The following is a 17,365-nucleotide window of genomic DNA, read 5'->3' as shown; positions in this document are numbered from 1 at the left end:
ATTTATCACCGTTTTGGCATCCGCCCGAGGTGAGGCAATCGCCTCAACCCACTTAGAGACATAATCAACAGCAACAAGCATGTACTCATTCCCATAAGAGGGTGGGAAAGGTCCTACAAAATCTAGGCCCCAACAATCGAACACTTCCACTTCTTGGATATTTTGGAGAGGCATCTCATCTCTCTTACCTATCCCACCACTTCTTTGGCAACTGTCACAACTTTACGCATGGGTATGTGCGTCTTTGAAAATAGTTGGCCAATAAAATCCCGATTGAAGAATTTTAGTGGCCGTTCTAACCCCATTATAATGTCCGCCATAAGGCGAGTTGTGACAATGCCAAAGGATGCTCTGGGCTTCATCACCAGTTACGCATCTCCTTAACAGGTTATCGCTACCCAACTTAAACAAGTATGGGTCATCCCAAACATAATACTTCGCATCCGAAAGGAACTTCCTCTTTTGGTTCGAAGTTAGGTCGGCCGGCACAAAACCACTAGCCTTGTGGTTCGCAAAGTCTGCGAACCACGGCCTAACTTGAACCTTAAACAATTTTTCATCAGGAAATTCTTCCCGGATTTCCTTTTCAGATGCGGTAACCTCGACATTCACTAAGCGGGATAAATGATCCGCTACCAAGTTTTCCGACCCCTTCTTGTCTTTGATTTCGACATCGAATTCTTGTAACAAGAGGATCCAACGGATGAGCCTTTGCTTCGAATCCGGCTTGGTTAGCAGATATTTAATCGCCGCGTGGTCGGTGTACACAACGACTTTCGACCCTATAAGATAGGACCTAAACTTTTCTAGCGCATACACTATTGCGAGTAGTTCTTTTTCCGTTGTGGCATAATTTATTTGAGCCTCGTTAAGAACCTTACTCGCATAATGTATCGCATGAAAAGTTTTGTCTTTTCTTTGGCCAAGTACCGCTCCAACAGCATAGTCACTCGCGTCACACATTAGTTCAAAATTTTCATTCCAATCGGGAGCGACTATTATTGGAGCGGTAACCAATTTTTCTTTTAAAACCTCGAAAGCTTGCAAACAATCTTCGGTGAAGAGAAATACCTGGTCTTTGGCGAGAAAATTGCTCAAAGGCTTAGCCACCTTTGAGAAGTCCTTGATGAAGCGCCTGTAGAACCCCGCGTGCCCCAAAAAACTACGGATGCCCTTCACATTCACCGGAGGGGGTAATTTTTCAATTACTTCAACCTTAGCTCTATCCACTTCAAGCCCCCTTTTAGAGACTTTGTGGCCCAGCACGATCCCCTCGGTCACCATGAAGTGACACTTTTCCCAATTTAGCACCAAATTGGTCTTCACACACCTTTCCAACACCGTCTTCAAATTTGCCAAGCATAGACTAAACGTCCCACCAAATACCGAGAAGTCATCCATGAAGACTTCCATTGTTTTCTCTATCAGATCGGCAAAAATGGCTTGGACGCATCGTTGGAAGGTCGCCGGTGCATTGCACAGCCCAAAGGGCATTTTTCTGTATGCGAACACTCCAAACGGACACGTGAAAGCCGTCTTCTCATGATCAACCGGGTCAACCGCAATTTGGTTGTACCCGGAGTAGCCGTCCAAAAAACAATAGTATTGTTGGCCCGATAGTCTTTCAAGCATTTGATCCATAAATGGGAGTGGAAAATGGTCCTTTCGAGTCGCGGTATTCAACCGTCTATAATCTATACACATTCTCCACCCCGTTGCAACTTTAGTCGGGATCAATTCGTCTTTGTCATTACGGATTACGGTCATTCCACCCTTCTTCGGAACCACGTGCACGGGACTAACCCACGGACTATCCGAGATCGGGTAAATCATTCCCGCATCCAATAGCTTCACCACTTCCTTTCTTACAACCTCCTTCATCGTAGGATTTAAGCGGCGTTGTGGTTGAGCCACCGGCTTAAAATCTTCCTCCATCAAAATCTTGTGCATACAATAGGATGGACTAATTCCTTTTAGATCGGAAAGAGTCCAACCCATAGCTTCTTGATTGGTTTTTAGCACAATGATTAGACGGGCTTCTTCTTCTTTGGTCAAAAGGTTGCTTATGATGACCGGCTTTGCCTCGGTCTCATCTAGGAACACATATTTCAAAGTTGAAGGTAACTCTTTTAATTCAATTGGCGCTTTCTCGTCAATGACCTCCTTCTTCAAGTTTTCTTCCTCTACTTCCCACAGTTGTAGGTCTTCCAAACTATCAAGTTCCTTTAAGCATTCCTCAAGAGTTAGCTCCTCTTCAACAGTGAAAACCTCCAATGAGTCGTCGAGAGCTAACTCCATAGGAGATATCTCATGAATATGCTTTGAAACTTCCATAATAGCGTCTTCAATCACATCGATGCGAAAGCTATCATTTCTATCCTTGGAATGCTTCATCGCCTCGAATAGATCAAATGTGACCTCCTCATTTTGAACCCGCACCTTCATTAAACCGTCATCAACATCTATCATCATTCTTGCGGTCTTCATGAATGGTCGGCCCAATATGAGCGGAGCATCATCATCTTCCTCCATATCAATTACAATAAAATCCACCGGGAAAAAGAATTTGTCGACCTTCACCAACACATCTTGGGCTACGCCATGAGGATGGGTCGTCGACTTATCCGCCAATTGCAATGTCATTCGGATGGACTTAATCTCGATGTTGCCAAGCCTCTTGATAATTGACAAAGGTATAAGATTTATACTCGACCCCAAGTCAATAAGTCCCTTTCCGACATACACGTCACCAATTTTAACCGGCAATGTAACTCTTCCCGGATCAACCTCTTTCTTAGGAAGCGTCCTTTGAATAATGGCACTACAGCTCACATCAAGGACGATGGTCTCCGGTTCCGTATACCTCCGCTTTTTGGTTAGTATGTCCTTCATGAATTTGGCATACTTTGGCATTTGTTCCAAGGCTTCGGCAAACGGGATGTTGATTTGCAACTGTTTAAAAATATCCATGAACCGGGCGTAATGCCGTTCATTCTCCCTTTTGGAAGGAGCATGAGGGTAAGGAAGGTTTTGGATAGGAGTAGCGCTCACTACCTCCTTTCCCTTTGCAACTCTAGCACTTTTCCATCTAGGCTTCTTCACTACCTCCCTTATTACCTCATCACTTTTATTTTCCTCAATCTCCACACCTTTTTCTTTTTCAACTTCACCATTATTTTTATTCTTTTCAACTACTTCCTCATCACTCCACACTCCTACTTCACCATCAACATTTTCCTCCACTATTTCCTCCTCAATTTCTTTCTCTTTCTCTCTTTGTTCACTCTCAACTCTTTTTTCATTTTCACTACCCAACTCCCTCCCACTTCTCGTCATAATCGCCTTACAATGCTCCTTAGGATTTGTTTGCGTATTAGCCGAAAAAGAAGGACCGGTTTGTTGTTCAGCGAGTTGCTTGGCAAGTTGCCCAACTTGAGTTTCAAGATTTTTTATGGCCGCGTCATTACTCTTTTGATTGGCCATTGACATTTGCATGAATTGCGTCAATGTCTCTTCCAATTTAGAATTGACTACCGGCGGTTGTTGAGATTGATACGGATTTTGGGGAGGGTTTTGACGGCTAGAAGAACCACCTCCATAACCTTGGTTATGATAATAGTTGCTTCTAGGTTGGAACCCTTGGTTCCCTTGGAATTGTTGTTGTTGTTGTTGAGGGTGCGGTTGATAAGGTTGTTGTTGTCTCGGTTGATAGTCCCGTTGATTGGCCATGTAGTTTACTTCGTCAAAACCGGGAGGGGGACAAAATCCGGTGTCATGTTCACCTTTACACAGTTCACAACAAGCTATTTGTTTAGCTTTTGACGGTTCTCTTAACTCTTTGATTTGTTGCGTTAAGAGTTCCACTTGTTGTGAGATGAGCTTGTTTTGGGCTAGGATGGCATCATTCGTCCCTAACTCAAGCACTCCCGCCTTCTTCAAAGAATTTCCACGACTTTGACTCTGAAGATCATTCAAAGCCATTCGATTGATAATGTTGGTGGCTTCTTCGGCACTTTTTGACATCAACGAGCCACCCGAGGTGGCATCCAACAACGTTTTGCAGTTTGGTTGAAGTCCATTTCTGAAGATATGGATTTGAGTTAATTCATCAAATCCATGCCCTTTACATTTCCTAAGCATGGACTTGAATCTCTCCCACGCTTCATTCAAAGATTCACTGGTTCCTTGAGAAAACACCGAGATGGCCGTCTTTGATTCCATGAATCGGTTATGGGAGAAAAATCTTTCAATGAATTTCTCCTCTAACACGTTCCAGTCTGTCATTACGGCAGGTGTTTGATCGAGATACCAATCCTTTGCTTTACCGAGCAAAGCGTGGGGAAACAATCGTCTGAACAATGGAAGCTCTTGAGCCTGATCCACTCCGGCAGCCAATGCTATCTCATAAAATTTTGTGAGAAAAGCAAATGGGTCTTCATGGTCCATTCCGGTGAATGGACTCCCATATAATAAATTCAGAGTTCCCGTCTTCATCTCAGCTTGCCTTCCTGTGTGGTTGGCAAACTGAGCGGTGTTCCTTGGACTATTGATACATGGAGTAGAAATAGGTGGTGGTGGTTGTGGCTCCATGTTTGGTATGAATGGGTGTGGATTTGTGGTTGAAGAACTTTCTCCTTGCTCTTGGCGTTGCCTAGCCTGTTGCCTCCTACGTCTCGTTTTGCTATTGAGCCTCCTTGCGGTTCTCTCGATCTCAGGATCAAAAAGAAGTTCGTCCACAGGGATTTGCCCTCGCATAAAACGTAAGCTGCACACTAAACCAAACAAATTACAAGCACAAGTCAAAAATTCACAAGCTAAAACTTAAACAACCATTGCGATGCTCGCAATATCAATTTACAATCCCCGGCAACGGCGCCATTTTGTTGAAATGTATATTTCGTGTCGGGTTTTTGTTATCGTATCCACAGAGATTGTAAGATATCACTGTCGTTCAATGGTTGAATTAATCTTAACTTAATGTAACAATAGGGTTTTGGTTTTAATCAAGTTATCTTGCATACAAAGTAATTAATTGCGGTAAAAGTTATGTTTTGATTAAATGAGAAATATTGTCAAAGTTAGGTTTCAATGATCACATTACTTTGCATGTATTTGCTCGGTCAACAATCTTATAAACTCCTTTAGATGATAAATAATTTCACAAGGTCCTCTCAATGCGTTTCTCTCGAACACCCATTGTGAGTTTTGCCATTTTGATCCATTGTTTCTCTCGAACACAATCTATCAAAATGACAACCTTTTGGTTCAACCTTATGGTGAACAAAATCATTCGTTACTATCTCTAGCTAACAAACAAGTTTGGATGAAAACCTAGGTCAAGAATCGGTAAAAATCTCTCGATCATAAACCAACACAAAGAGTTTTAAATAGAAACAAAGTTTTCATCATATATTTACCGTTAAAGAGTTTACATATGAGGATCCTTACATTTACACACAAAGCTAGAAATCACCTACATCTAACCTTGACAAATGGATGACTTAGCTACTCATTTTCATGGTAGCTTGGTCGGCAAGTAAGGAAAGAAGGTTGATCAACATCCAAGTCGGATAATCGAAGTTGGATGGGAATCCACCTTCTTTTTGTGGAAGATGGTTGCTAGATGAAGAGAAATGAAAAACTACGGCATAAGAGCTCCCAAAACAATGCTGCAAAAATATCTAGAAAAAGTACAGAAATGGAAAAGTTGGTAAAAAATGAGGTATGGTGCTCAAAAGTGGCACCTGCTACTTATAGACCTCAGCTGGTCTGTTATGTTCGCTAGGCGAGCAGAATGGCTCGCCTAGCGAGGGTCTAAAATGGGCACAAAAGGCCCCTGCGCCCAGAGAAAACAGGGCTTGCTGAACTGTGATGTTCGCCTAGCGAACATACCTTCGCCTAGCGAAGGACACGCCTCAACCTTCGCCCCAGCGAGGTTGAGAGGTTTTGCTACTGGAATGCTCGCTGGGGACTCGCTAGAGCTTCGCCTAGCGAGTGAGTGCTGGCTGCGTTTTTCACCAAAACAGAATGAACTCGCTACCACATTCGCCTTGAGCTCGCCTAGCGAATTAATTTGCTAATTTACTGGAGCTTTTCGCCAGGAGCTCGCCTAGCGAACCAAAAGCTTCGCCACAGCCTCGCCTAGCGAGCAGGCAGATGAAATGCTTGTATTCTTTGGTTCCTTTGCCAATTCTCTTGTGTCTTTATTATCAATTAATTCATGCCTTTCCTGCACAATAACACACACATCAAAGGCACCAAGCTTGTTTATCAATGTAATGCATTCCATGTAAAACAAATGTGGTTTTGACAATTTTAGCAAGGAAAAAGTGTGAAAGATGCCCACATATGATAGCTCAAATAAGCACTTTTGGGCATCTAACATACATACTGAGTCTTTTCATATTCATCTATGGCCTAAAGTTCTGTATGAGTTGGAGAAGTTGGGTCAGGGATATCTGAATGTTCAGAGTTTGCTGTTAGGTCGTAGTAAGGAGGGGAATAAGGTTAGAGGAAGGGGTGATATGGGTTCGTTGAGAAATAAGGCTTCAAAGATGGGGATTGAGGTTGTTGTGAGGTTGAATTGGGGTATTGGAAGTGAAGTTGTGTTAGGGTCATATGTGTGGGGTTCATAAGGGATATGTATAGAAATGTTTGGTTTAGAGGGATTGTGTTAAGATTTGGATTGTGTGGAAGGAGAAGTGGGAGAAAGAGTGATATAGGTTGAGATTGTGGGTGGTGGTTGAGGTAATGATGAGAGTATTTTCCTAGAACTAGAGACATTAAGAGCTTTTGAGATAGGGGACTTACCAGGTGCTGAAGAGCTCAGAGGCATACTTTTCTTCTGAGTTGCTGAAGATTCTTCCATCTTGATACTCTTCTTCTTCTTCTTCTTCTCAGATGGATCTCTCTTCCTCTTAATGAAGTTTGGTGGTTGATCTGAGAGCCAGTCCAAGCTGAAGCTAGAAATGTCAATACGTTGGGCTTCCAGATCCTGCAGGTAGCAGACGATGACTTCTGGAGGATCAATCTTGGAGAAAAGATACATACCATTAGATATCTCCTTTTGATCCTTCAGAGCTTCCCATGAGGTGTCCTTTGTGGGTTTGACTCTGACCTTGTCTATTAAGCTCATGCTCTTAAGATTCTTCACATTCAGAGGCTTCCCCATGTCCACAGTGACATCTTCCATCAGATTTAAGGAGATGAGATGGTCCACCAGACCACTCTCTATCAGAATGTCTGAAATAAGTCTTCCTAGAGGGATGTAGTTCTCGGGCTTCATGTTATTTCTTGTGTCTCTGACAAAATCCCTTAGATACTTAAATATGAGATACAAAAGGTTCAGCTTCAGACCTTTGTGTAGACAATAAAGAATGCACTTCTGGTCCGTGTTGATGTAATCAGAGGAGCTTGAAGAGGGACGATAATGAATGGTTCCCAAAATGATCTTGAGCCACACTCTCAGATTCTGGTGAAGCTCTTTGTTCTTGTATGATTTCCCTTCTGAGTTATGAGAGAAGATAGTGAGGATAACCTTTTGGGACATATACTTCGCCCTAGGGTTTATGTTATAGATCCTTCTTCCCCCAGTTTTTTCCATGTTCAGAAGCTTGGCTATGGACTTCTCTGTGATCACTGTCTTGATGCCCAGAACATAAGACACAAAGTAATGATCATCACAATCAGCGAATGTCCAGAATTCCTTCACCAAGAATGTGTAAATAGGGTCATAGATACGATTGAAGTAGTTATCCCACCCTTGATTTTCCAGTTCTTGAGTTAAATCCATTCCATTTTTCTTAAGATTGTTGAAATCAACCAACAACACACAAAGGACTTCAAGCTTCTCAAAAGGAGTAGTAAGGTTGATGTTAGGAGGACGATCAAGAACATGGGGTTCTTGATAGGAGGTTGTTGAAGGCGCAGTAGTAGGGGTTGCAACTTGTTATGAAGCTTCAACTTGTTGCTCAATAACATTCATCTGTTGGGAGTATTTAAACACTTGTTGTTGTTAAGGATTCATGATGTTGTTGAAGAAGATGAAAATTGAGAGAGGTTGAGTTTAAGGGTTTGTGTAAGCCGTGAGAGTAAAAGTGTGAATGTGTGAAATGTGGAAGTATATATACACAATTCCAAAACACATGCAAAATGACAGTGTTAGCTAGAGAGGGAACAAAAGCAATTATGATTGCTAAAATCTGAGTTGACAAGCGTGGAGAGAATTAAATACAGCTAATGATGGGTGTCTAATATCAAGATAAGCACACTACTCGAGGGGATCTCAAAAATTTGTCCCTTGAGTTATGAGCTAGACACGTGTCTAGAAGATCCTAGAGCCACACGTTTGAGATACCATGTTTTGATGTTTCTAGAGTCAAGAATACCAAAAGGTTTCTGACTCAGAAGGTTTCTGATCAAGATATCTTCTAACTTGTAGAAGTATTGGAACCAGAATCAAATAAACATCGTATGCTTGAGTTAGAGTCTAATTTTAACATCAGAGATGAGAAGCACATGTTCAAATTCATTATGGGAAATATGTCATATTTAAAATTTTCATAATGAAAAGAAATCTATCTTCAACTAAGGGTTTTATAAAGATATCAACCCATTAATGGTCTGTATCTATAAATTTTAAAATAATTATCCCTTTCTAAACATAGTCTCTGATACAATGGTGTTTAATTTCTATGTGCTTCGCTCTGGAATGTAAAATAGGATTCTTACTTAAGCATATAGCAACAGTATTATCACACAAGATAGGAATATTACTCTCATAGATATGGAAGTCCTCAAGCCAATTCTTCATCAAGAGCATCTGAGTGCTGCATAGTGAAGCTGAAATGTACTCTGATTCTACAATTGACAGTGCAATTGTTGATTATATTTTGCTTGCCCATGAGATGAGGTTTCCTCCCAGAAATTGATAGTTCCCAGATGTGCTTTTATGTTCTAACCTATCTCCCACGTAATCTGCATCATAGTATCTAGAAAGCCTGTACTCTAATGCTTTCTTATACATCAAGCCAATGTTAGGCGTTCCTTTTAGATACCTGAGGATTCTCTTAACAACAGTTAAGTGAGATTCCCTTGGATCTGACTGAAATCTAGTACATAGACATATGCTGAATAAAATATCTGGATGTGAAGCAGTTAGATAAAGAAGAGAACCTATCATACCTCAATAGAGTTTCTGACAAACCTTTTGACTTACCTTTTCCTTCTCCAGAATGCATGTAGGATGCATGAGAGTCTTGGCTGGCTTGCTTTCTGACATGTCAAATTTCTTCAGAAGATCTTTTATATATTTGCTTTGATAGACATACGTGGCTTCTGACGTTTGATTGATTTGAATTCCCAGAAAGAACTCCAGTTCTTGCATTAGGCTCATCTCAAATTCTTTCTGCATTAACTTAGAAAATTCTTAACAAATATAGGGGTTAGCAGAACCAAATATTATATCATCGATATAAATCTGAAAAAAACATAAGATCGTTTCTAATGTTTTTACAGAAGAGAGTGAAGTCTACTTTGCCTCTGATAAAATCATTTTCCAGAAGAAATGAACTAAGTCTTTCATACCAAGCTCTAAGAGCTTGTTTCAGACCATAAAGAGATTTCTTAAGTTTAAAAACATGTTCTGGAAGTTTTAAGTTTTCAAAGCCAGGAGGTTGATGGACATACACTTCTTCAGAAATATAATGCGCTTTTAATGTCCATGTGATATAACTTAATGGAATAGTTTACAACAAAAGATACAAGGAGACGAATAGATTCTAACCTCACGACTAGAGAAAAGGTTTCATTATAGTCAATTCCTTCTTGTTGACTATAACCTTGTGCTACCATCCATGCTTTATTTCTGACCACTTTACCCTTTTCATTTAGCTTATTTCTGTAAACCCATTTAGTTCCAATCACATGGGTTCCCTTGGGTCTTGGTATAAGATCCCAAACGTAATTCTTGGAAAACTGATCAAGTTCTTCTTTCATTTCCAGAATCCATTCTTTGTCTTGAAGATCTTCTTCACATGATGTTGGCTCTATCAGAGATATAAGTCCCAGAATTGTTTCTTCAGAAACTTTAAATGTTGATCTTGTTCTGACAGGTTCATTCTTGTTTCCTAGAATCAATTCTTCAGAAACATTATGCCTATTTCTTTGTCTTTTCTGATTGATTGTGATTTCAGGTGCTTCTGAAGTTCCTCTTTCTTCTTCTTCATAATCTTTTGTCTTTTCTCAGAACCTACAAGCGTGATCTCCAGATTTGTAAAATTCTCAACTAGCTTTGACTTTTCAGAGTCAAGCTTATTATCAAATCTGACATGAAATGATTCTTCCATAATTTGTGTTTATGTATTATATACTCTATATTCTTTAGAACATTTTGAGTATCCTAACATAATACACTTTTGTGCCTTAGAGTCAAACTTGTTCAGATTATCTTTAGTGTTCAAAATAAAATAAGAGCATCCAAAAGGATGAAAATAAGAAATGTTGGGTTATCTTACCTTGCATAGTTCATAAGGATTCTTTTCCCGAATAAGTCTGATAGAAATTTTATTCTGAATGTAACATGTTGTATTCACAGCTTTTGCCCAGAAGTGCTTAGCTATACTAGTTTCATTGATCATGGTTCTGGCTATTTCTTGGAGAGTCCTATCCTTCCTTTCTACAACTCCATTTTTTTGTGGAGTTCTAGGACATGAGAAATCATGGGATATTCCATTAGAGTCAAAACGTTCTTCAAAAAGTTTGTTTTCAAATTCGCCACCATGATCACTTATGACTTTGATGATTTTAGAGTCAAATTCATTTTGCACTTTTGAACAGAAACTGGTGAACACAGAATGTGACTCATTCTTGTGCCTTAATAATTTTACCCATGTCCAACGAATGTAATCATCAACAATGACAAGTCTATACTTCTTACCATTGACTGACGCTGTCTTAACATGTCTAAAAAGATCAATGTGTAGAAGTTCTAGAGGTCTGGAGGTAGAAACATCATTTTTGGTTTTGAAAGTGGTTTTAGAAAATTTACCTTTATGACACACTTCACAAAAAGCATATGAAGAAAACTTCAGCTTAGGTAGGCCTTTGACTAGCTCAAGTTTATTTAGCTGAGAAATCCTTCTGAAGCTAATGTGACCCAAGCGTCTCTGCCACACCCATTGCTATTCATTTACAAACATCAAGCATTTTACATTTTGACTTTTCAAATCTGAAAGTTTTGTTTTATAAATGTTGTTCTTCCTCTTTCTAGTGAAAAAGGCTATGCCATTTTTCTGATTAACAACTTTGCACATTTTTTGATTAAAGATTGTATCATAACTGTTATCACTTAATTGACTTATGGATAACAAGTTATGCATTAATCCCTCAACATAGAGGACATCAGAAATAGAGGGAAGATGTCCGTTACTAACTATTCTAGATCCTCTGATTCTTCCTTTTTGATTTCCTCCAAAGCCTACGAAACCAACATCTTTAAGTACTAGGTTTTGGAACATAGGCTTTCTTCCCGTCATGTGTCGCGAGCATCCAGAGTCCAGGTACCATGATTGGTGTTTTAACTCTACTGCACAGGATATATGCAACATACACTATTTTATGTTTTGGTATCCAGAATCTTTTGGGTCCTTTAGGATTAGTTCTCCTAGAGTTTCTGAAAACTTTAGGTTTTCTAGCGTTATTAAACTTTTGTGTTTGTGCAGGTGTATAATGATAAGAAAAAGGAGATTTAGATTTGTTTTCTATAGAAGGTTTTAGATCATCGTCATCAGAGTCATAACCAATTCCTATTTTCTTATTGTGACTAAAACCATAGATCGTAGAATCCATTTTGCTTCTTTCTAGAACGTTGTTCAGAAAATTTTGAAAAGCTTTTTCATATTTGTATATGATAGTGTCATAAGTGGGTGGAGCTTTAGAAAGAGTTTCTTCAAGTTTTGAACATTTCTTGGTAGAAAATTCGTTTTCTTTTTCAAGAATAAAATTATTTTCTTTAAGTTCAGAAACTTCTTTCTCAAGCTTATCACACTCTTCAACAGTCTATTCATGAACCTTTTTCAGGTTCTTGAATTTATATTAAAGCTTCTGATATAAGCTCGGAGATTCTGATAAACAAGCCTCCAGATCAAAACGAGAAAAGTCAGAGAATACCTATTTAGAGTCAGACTCTCTTTCAGATGAACTTCCAGAGGTAGTGTCCATGAATGCAACATTTGCTTGCTCCTCTTCAGAATCAGATTCTGAGCTTCAGATTCGGAGTCGTTCCATGTTGCCATGGGTCCTTTATTCTTTACTTTGAAAGAGTTCTTCTTGAAGCTTTCCTTTTTGGAGATATCCTTCTTTAGCTTTGGACATTCATTTTTGTAGTGTTCAGGCTCTTTGCATTCATAACATGTCACTTCCTTGTTGGGTCTGCTTCTGGAGCTTGAATCTAGACATTCTCCCTTCTGTCTGGACCTTCTAAAGTTGTTTTGCCTTTTTTCCAAAGCTGTTTGATTCTTCTTGAAAGAAGAGATAATTCTTCTTCTACATCAAAATCTTCATTCTCAGAGTTATCATCTTTTTCCTCTTCAGCTTGAAAGACTTTATTCCTTTTAGGCTTTCTTCTTTCTGATCTAGACGTTAAAGCCACAAATTTGATTATCTTCTGAGGTTCATCTTTTTCTAGATCTATTTCATGGCTTTGAGAGAGATGATGAGTTATTCAAGACTTATGCTATTAAGATCCTTGGATAACTTCAGAGCAGTAACCATAGGTATCCACTTCTTGGGAAGACTTCTGATTATCTTCTTGACATGATCTGATGTATTATATCCTTTATCCAGAACCTTGAGAATATCATTTCAACAACTTCACCATCTTCCATTCTGAAGGCTTCATATTTCTGGATTAAGGCTAGAGCCTTAGTCTCTTTAACTTGATTATTGCCTTCGTGTGTCATTTCCAGGGAGTCAAAGATCTCTTTGTTTGTTTCTCTGTTGGTTATCTTTTCGTACTCGTTGTAGGAGATGGTGTTTAACATAATGGTTCTTGCTTTATGGTGATTCTTGAAATCACGCTTCTTATCGTCATTCATTTTTCTTCATGGAATGGGAATACCAAGTTCAAAGTTGGGTATCTCATAGCCATTTGTAACCATATCCCAAAGATCAGCGTCGTAGCCTAGGAAGAAACTTTCAATTCTGGCTTTCCAGTAGTCAAATTTTTCTCCATCAAAAACTGGAGGTTTTGTGTTGTAGCTATCTCTTTCATTTGTGTTAGCCATGAAGTATTTTTCTCACTCTGGATCTCTCTACACGGTTAAGTGTTTGATTCAAAAATCAATAACAAAGCCTAAGCTCTTATATCAATTGAAGGTAGAGAAAAACAAGAAAGAGGGGTTTGAATTGTTTTCACAGTAATCATCCTTTGCCAATTCTCTTGTGTCTTTATTATCAATTAATTCATGCCTTTCCTGCACAATAACACACACATCAAAGGCACCAAGCTTGTTTATCAATGTAATGCATTCCATGTAAAACAAATGTGGTTTTGACAATTTTAGCAAGGAAAAAGTGTGAAAGATGCCCACATATGATAGCTCAAATAAGCACTTTTGGGCATCTAACAACTCTCCCCAACTAGATTCTTGCTTGTCCTCAAGCAAAGTATGCCTCTTGAAGGACAAGAGGATTTGCTTTAAGAAACGGTTTCTCCGAAGTTGGATAAACGGCTCAAACACAAGCGAAATCAGCAAATACAAGTTCCCAACGGTTCGAATAAAATAATACCTAGGAACTAAAACTTAAATAGCAATGCAAAATATTTATCTATCTACAACAATACTATTCTGAATGAATCATCCTATCTCTCCTCTTCGAATAAGGAATGAAGATTTTGCGCGTTTGCAACCGCGGGACTAATCTCACTCACTAACAAATAATGAAGATATCAAATAGATTCATACAATGTCTAACAATTAAAAATGGTACTGTGGAAGCATAAAGATCACTAAGGGCTTTTCGGTTGAAGCTTGGTTAGGTTAACAAACAAGGGTCATTTCTAAGGCCATTGAAACGAAAGTGCCTATGCAAAAGAGACATTCACAGTATTATTCACACTACTCGACTTTGTTTCATTTGTTTCTTATTTGTAACCTTCACAACACATATTCCACACTCAATTTTTATTTTTCACTATTTTTCTTCCAAGCAAGCATTCATTTTCATTCTTTATATTTTTGTTCTTTTCTTTCACATCATATATACAAAACAGATGTTTCTTTTCTATATTTTCTATACATATATTTTTCTATGCTTGCTCGGTTTTTCTTTTCTTTTTCAAGAGTTGTGGTACTTACCAATTCTTTTTCGTTCTCCCCAACTTATTTCTTCCACACCCTAAGTGAATGCTCTTAACTTTTTACGGCAAAAGAACAATAATCAAGATTTTCCGGGTTGTGTAAAAAAAAAAAGATTTTTGAGATCTCGCTTTATTTCAAGCCGAGATTCAACTGTTTAGGCTCAAAGGGGTTAACAAATACTCTCTCTGCTCACAGGTAAGTTGTTTTTGGATGTAGTTGTGTTCAAAAGAAAACAAGTGCCTTGATCATTTCTGATTGCTTCCACAATTTCACAATAATAAAAGACAAAGAATGAATCACATGAATCAACAAAACTTATTCTAACAATAAGGTCACATCTCCATGCATATGTCAAAACTGAATAATCGAGTACCAAAGGTCAATTTGAGTGTGTTTGTGGATTTAGACAAGTTCATATATCTATAGCACTAGAATATCTCAATAGTTGTCATCATTAGGCATAACATACATTCCATTGGTCATCATTCATCAATAAAGTTAAGAGAAAGTCAACCATGACTTTAATTATACACATCCATTCGTTCATTGCATTTGGATTAAGGTATTTCATTAGGATTTAACTTTGGGTTATTCATTCACATTGATGCTTTGTTTGACTAATTTATCTGTCTTTTGATCATTTACATAATTACTTTGAGAGACATGGAAACATCATTTTGGACTAAGTTTTGCTAATTTTACTTTGTTTAGAATTCCACTTTCCATAATTTCCTATTTCCATTTCTAATGAACATAAGACATGTTTTTAAGATAGCATAGCATTATGTGTAAGTATTTTGCATTGATGCAACCAAGTTTGTTTTACAAAATGGAAAGTATGTCATTTGTGACAAATTACATTAAATGTTGCAAATATATACAGTTTTTTTTTACATTGTCATGAGACAAATCAAATTCTACCAAGACCTAAAATATCTAAAGGTCTATCCCTAATCTCCAATCTTCAATCCACACCCTCATCATAATTTTTGAATTCATTCATTCAAACTTCCTTTAGGACACCCAAATTCATTCTTGAGTGACCACTCCCTTGACCAAAACCGACCCCTTTTAAGCTTTGCATTCCACCATTCATGAATCCAAGAACCTAATGCTACTAAAGTGTTGAAGCTTGTTAACCAAGCCATCTTTGAGCCTTTCTAAGCCATATTCAAGTCATGATCCTTCTACACCAACAATCCATTTTCAACTTCCACCTAAGCACCATTTTTGCTTTATTACCAAGAGGAACCAAAACCTGTCAACAAACTTAGAGCACAAAGAAGAAAGCATATCAATTCATACTCTCAATCACACCAAAAAAAAAAAGAAAGAAGGAAAAAGTTACTACAGTTAGAAATCAGTAACAACTCCACATCCCAAATTTTCACTGCAGTAAAGTAAATCCACACAAATTCATTTCTTCATTCAACTTCACCACAATAAATAGTACACATAAGAATTAAAAAATTCCCAGCATCACAAAATAGTACAAACAACTTTGCTCAACTCTCTTCACTCTCAATTCCACTACTACTCCACTCTTTTCACAACTCATAAATAGTACTAAAATTCTCATTCTTATCCACAACCTTGAAAATCACACTTCCTCAATTCACACTGCTATAAATTGATACACATTTTTACACACTAAGGAGGCGGGACCCTAATACTCATGTTGTAGAATACACAAAAAACCCTATTGCTAAGCACCTTCAAAGCACAAAAATACAACCCTAACCATAGTGCTCAGGGAAGCAAGAATAAACCTACAAAATTATCACTCAGAGCTCACACTTAAACCTTCCTAGAGCTTCATACCGAAGCTATGATCTAGGTGAGCTTAGCCTATAACAATTCCAACAGCATAACGACATAGCAAGAAAATAAGCAACCATAGAAAGAGGGAGAGCAATGCTGAGGGGTTAGAAGTCGAAAAGAATAGAGCAGAGAAAAGAAAAGATTACTTGAAGATTTGAAGCTTGCCGGAGAGACCCATCGGAGGAGCACCGATCTGGTACACCTAAGACTCTTTTGCATCTCTTTTGCTTGTAGTCAGAACCTTGAATGGTGTAGTTACTTCCCCCTTTACCATTTTTGTTGATTGCATGTTCGTTGTAGTGTTTTATTAACATTTTTTTTCTAAACCTAGAGTTGTAGTTCCAATCGCACATTTGGAAGAGTTTAAGCTTGCATTTTCTTTTTTTTTTAGTTCATTTTTAACTCAGTGGACAGGTTAGCCCTATAAAGGGATTTCCTTTGAACTTCGCCGACCAGGTCACCGTGCGCGCCGCCGTCCCATCCTTGGTTTTTGCCGGAATCTGGGACATTTCTATAGTTGAGAGAGAGAGAGATGGAGAGCATGTTTCCGGAGAGAGAAAGTTAAGTTTTTGAGGTTTCTTCTAGCAACTTATTTCTTTTTATTCGTTTCTTTTTTATTTATTTCCAAGATTTTAAGTGGTTTGAATTCACTAAGGGGACCAAGTAAGTCAGAGAAAGACAATAAAAATGCCGTTCTTTTTTCTCAAGGAGCATTAAATCATCATAATATTTTTTATTACTTTAGAAGCATGGGAAAGAGGGCGACCACTCCTTTTAGGGTTTTTGTTCAACTTCCAGCCTTCTCTTTTGGTTGGCTCCCAAGTGAGCCAGTGCTATAGGCCTAAACCCATTCTTCTGGTGCACACTCCACCTTGGGCGCCCAACCCACTAGTCAATCCTATTTAGTTGTTTTTATTTTTGTTATATTTTGGTTTCATTTAGTTGTTTAGTAATAAGCAAATAAATTTTAAAAAATGGTAAATTTCTTTTTTCTTTTTTTTTTGAAAAAAAGAGGAAAGCCTTTAGTTTTTTTGTCTTTAGTTGTCCGGCTTTAAATGATCGATTAGTTATGGAACTCAATTTAATAGTTATTGAGGTCCATGTTCTATTATGAAACACACCATTTGACATATTTCCTTTTGTAACTTCATCAACCATAATGTCAACGAAAGCTTTAGTTACAA

The 17,365-nt window shown here is 38.3% G+C and overlaps 1 long non-coding RNA gene across 1 annotated transcript; it reads right to left on the bottom strand.

The window, feature by feature from the left end:
- Nucleotides 1-15,142: 15,142 nt before the first annotated feature.
- Nucleotides 15,143-16,965, bottom strand: LOC127074773 (uncharacterized). The gene is made up of 2 exons (XR_007786107.1): nucleotides 16,328-16,965; nucleotides 15,143-15,629 (listed from the first exon to the last, which is right to left on the bottom strand). It is a non-coding gene; the product is annotated as an uncharacterized LOC127074773 (long non-coding RNA).
- Between the last annotated feature and the right edge of the window lie 400 nt (nucleotides 16,966-17,365).

The sequence above is a fragment of the Lathyrus oleraceus genome, chromosome 4 (assembly GCF_024323335.1).
Source record: "Lathyrus oleraceus cultivar Zhongwan6 chromosome 4, CAAS_Psat_ZW6_1.0, whole genome shotgun sequence".
Taxonomy (NCBI): Eukaryota; Viridiplantae; Streptophyta; class Magnoliopsida; order Fabales; family Fabaceae; genus Lathyrus; species Lathyrus oleraceus.
The sequence above is the reverse complement of the archived record's forward strand: the minus strand, read 5'-3'. Positions and strand labels throughout refer to the sequence as shown.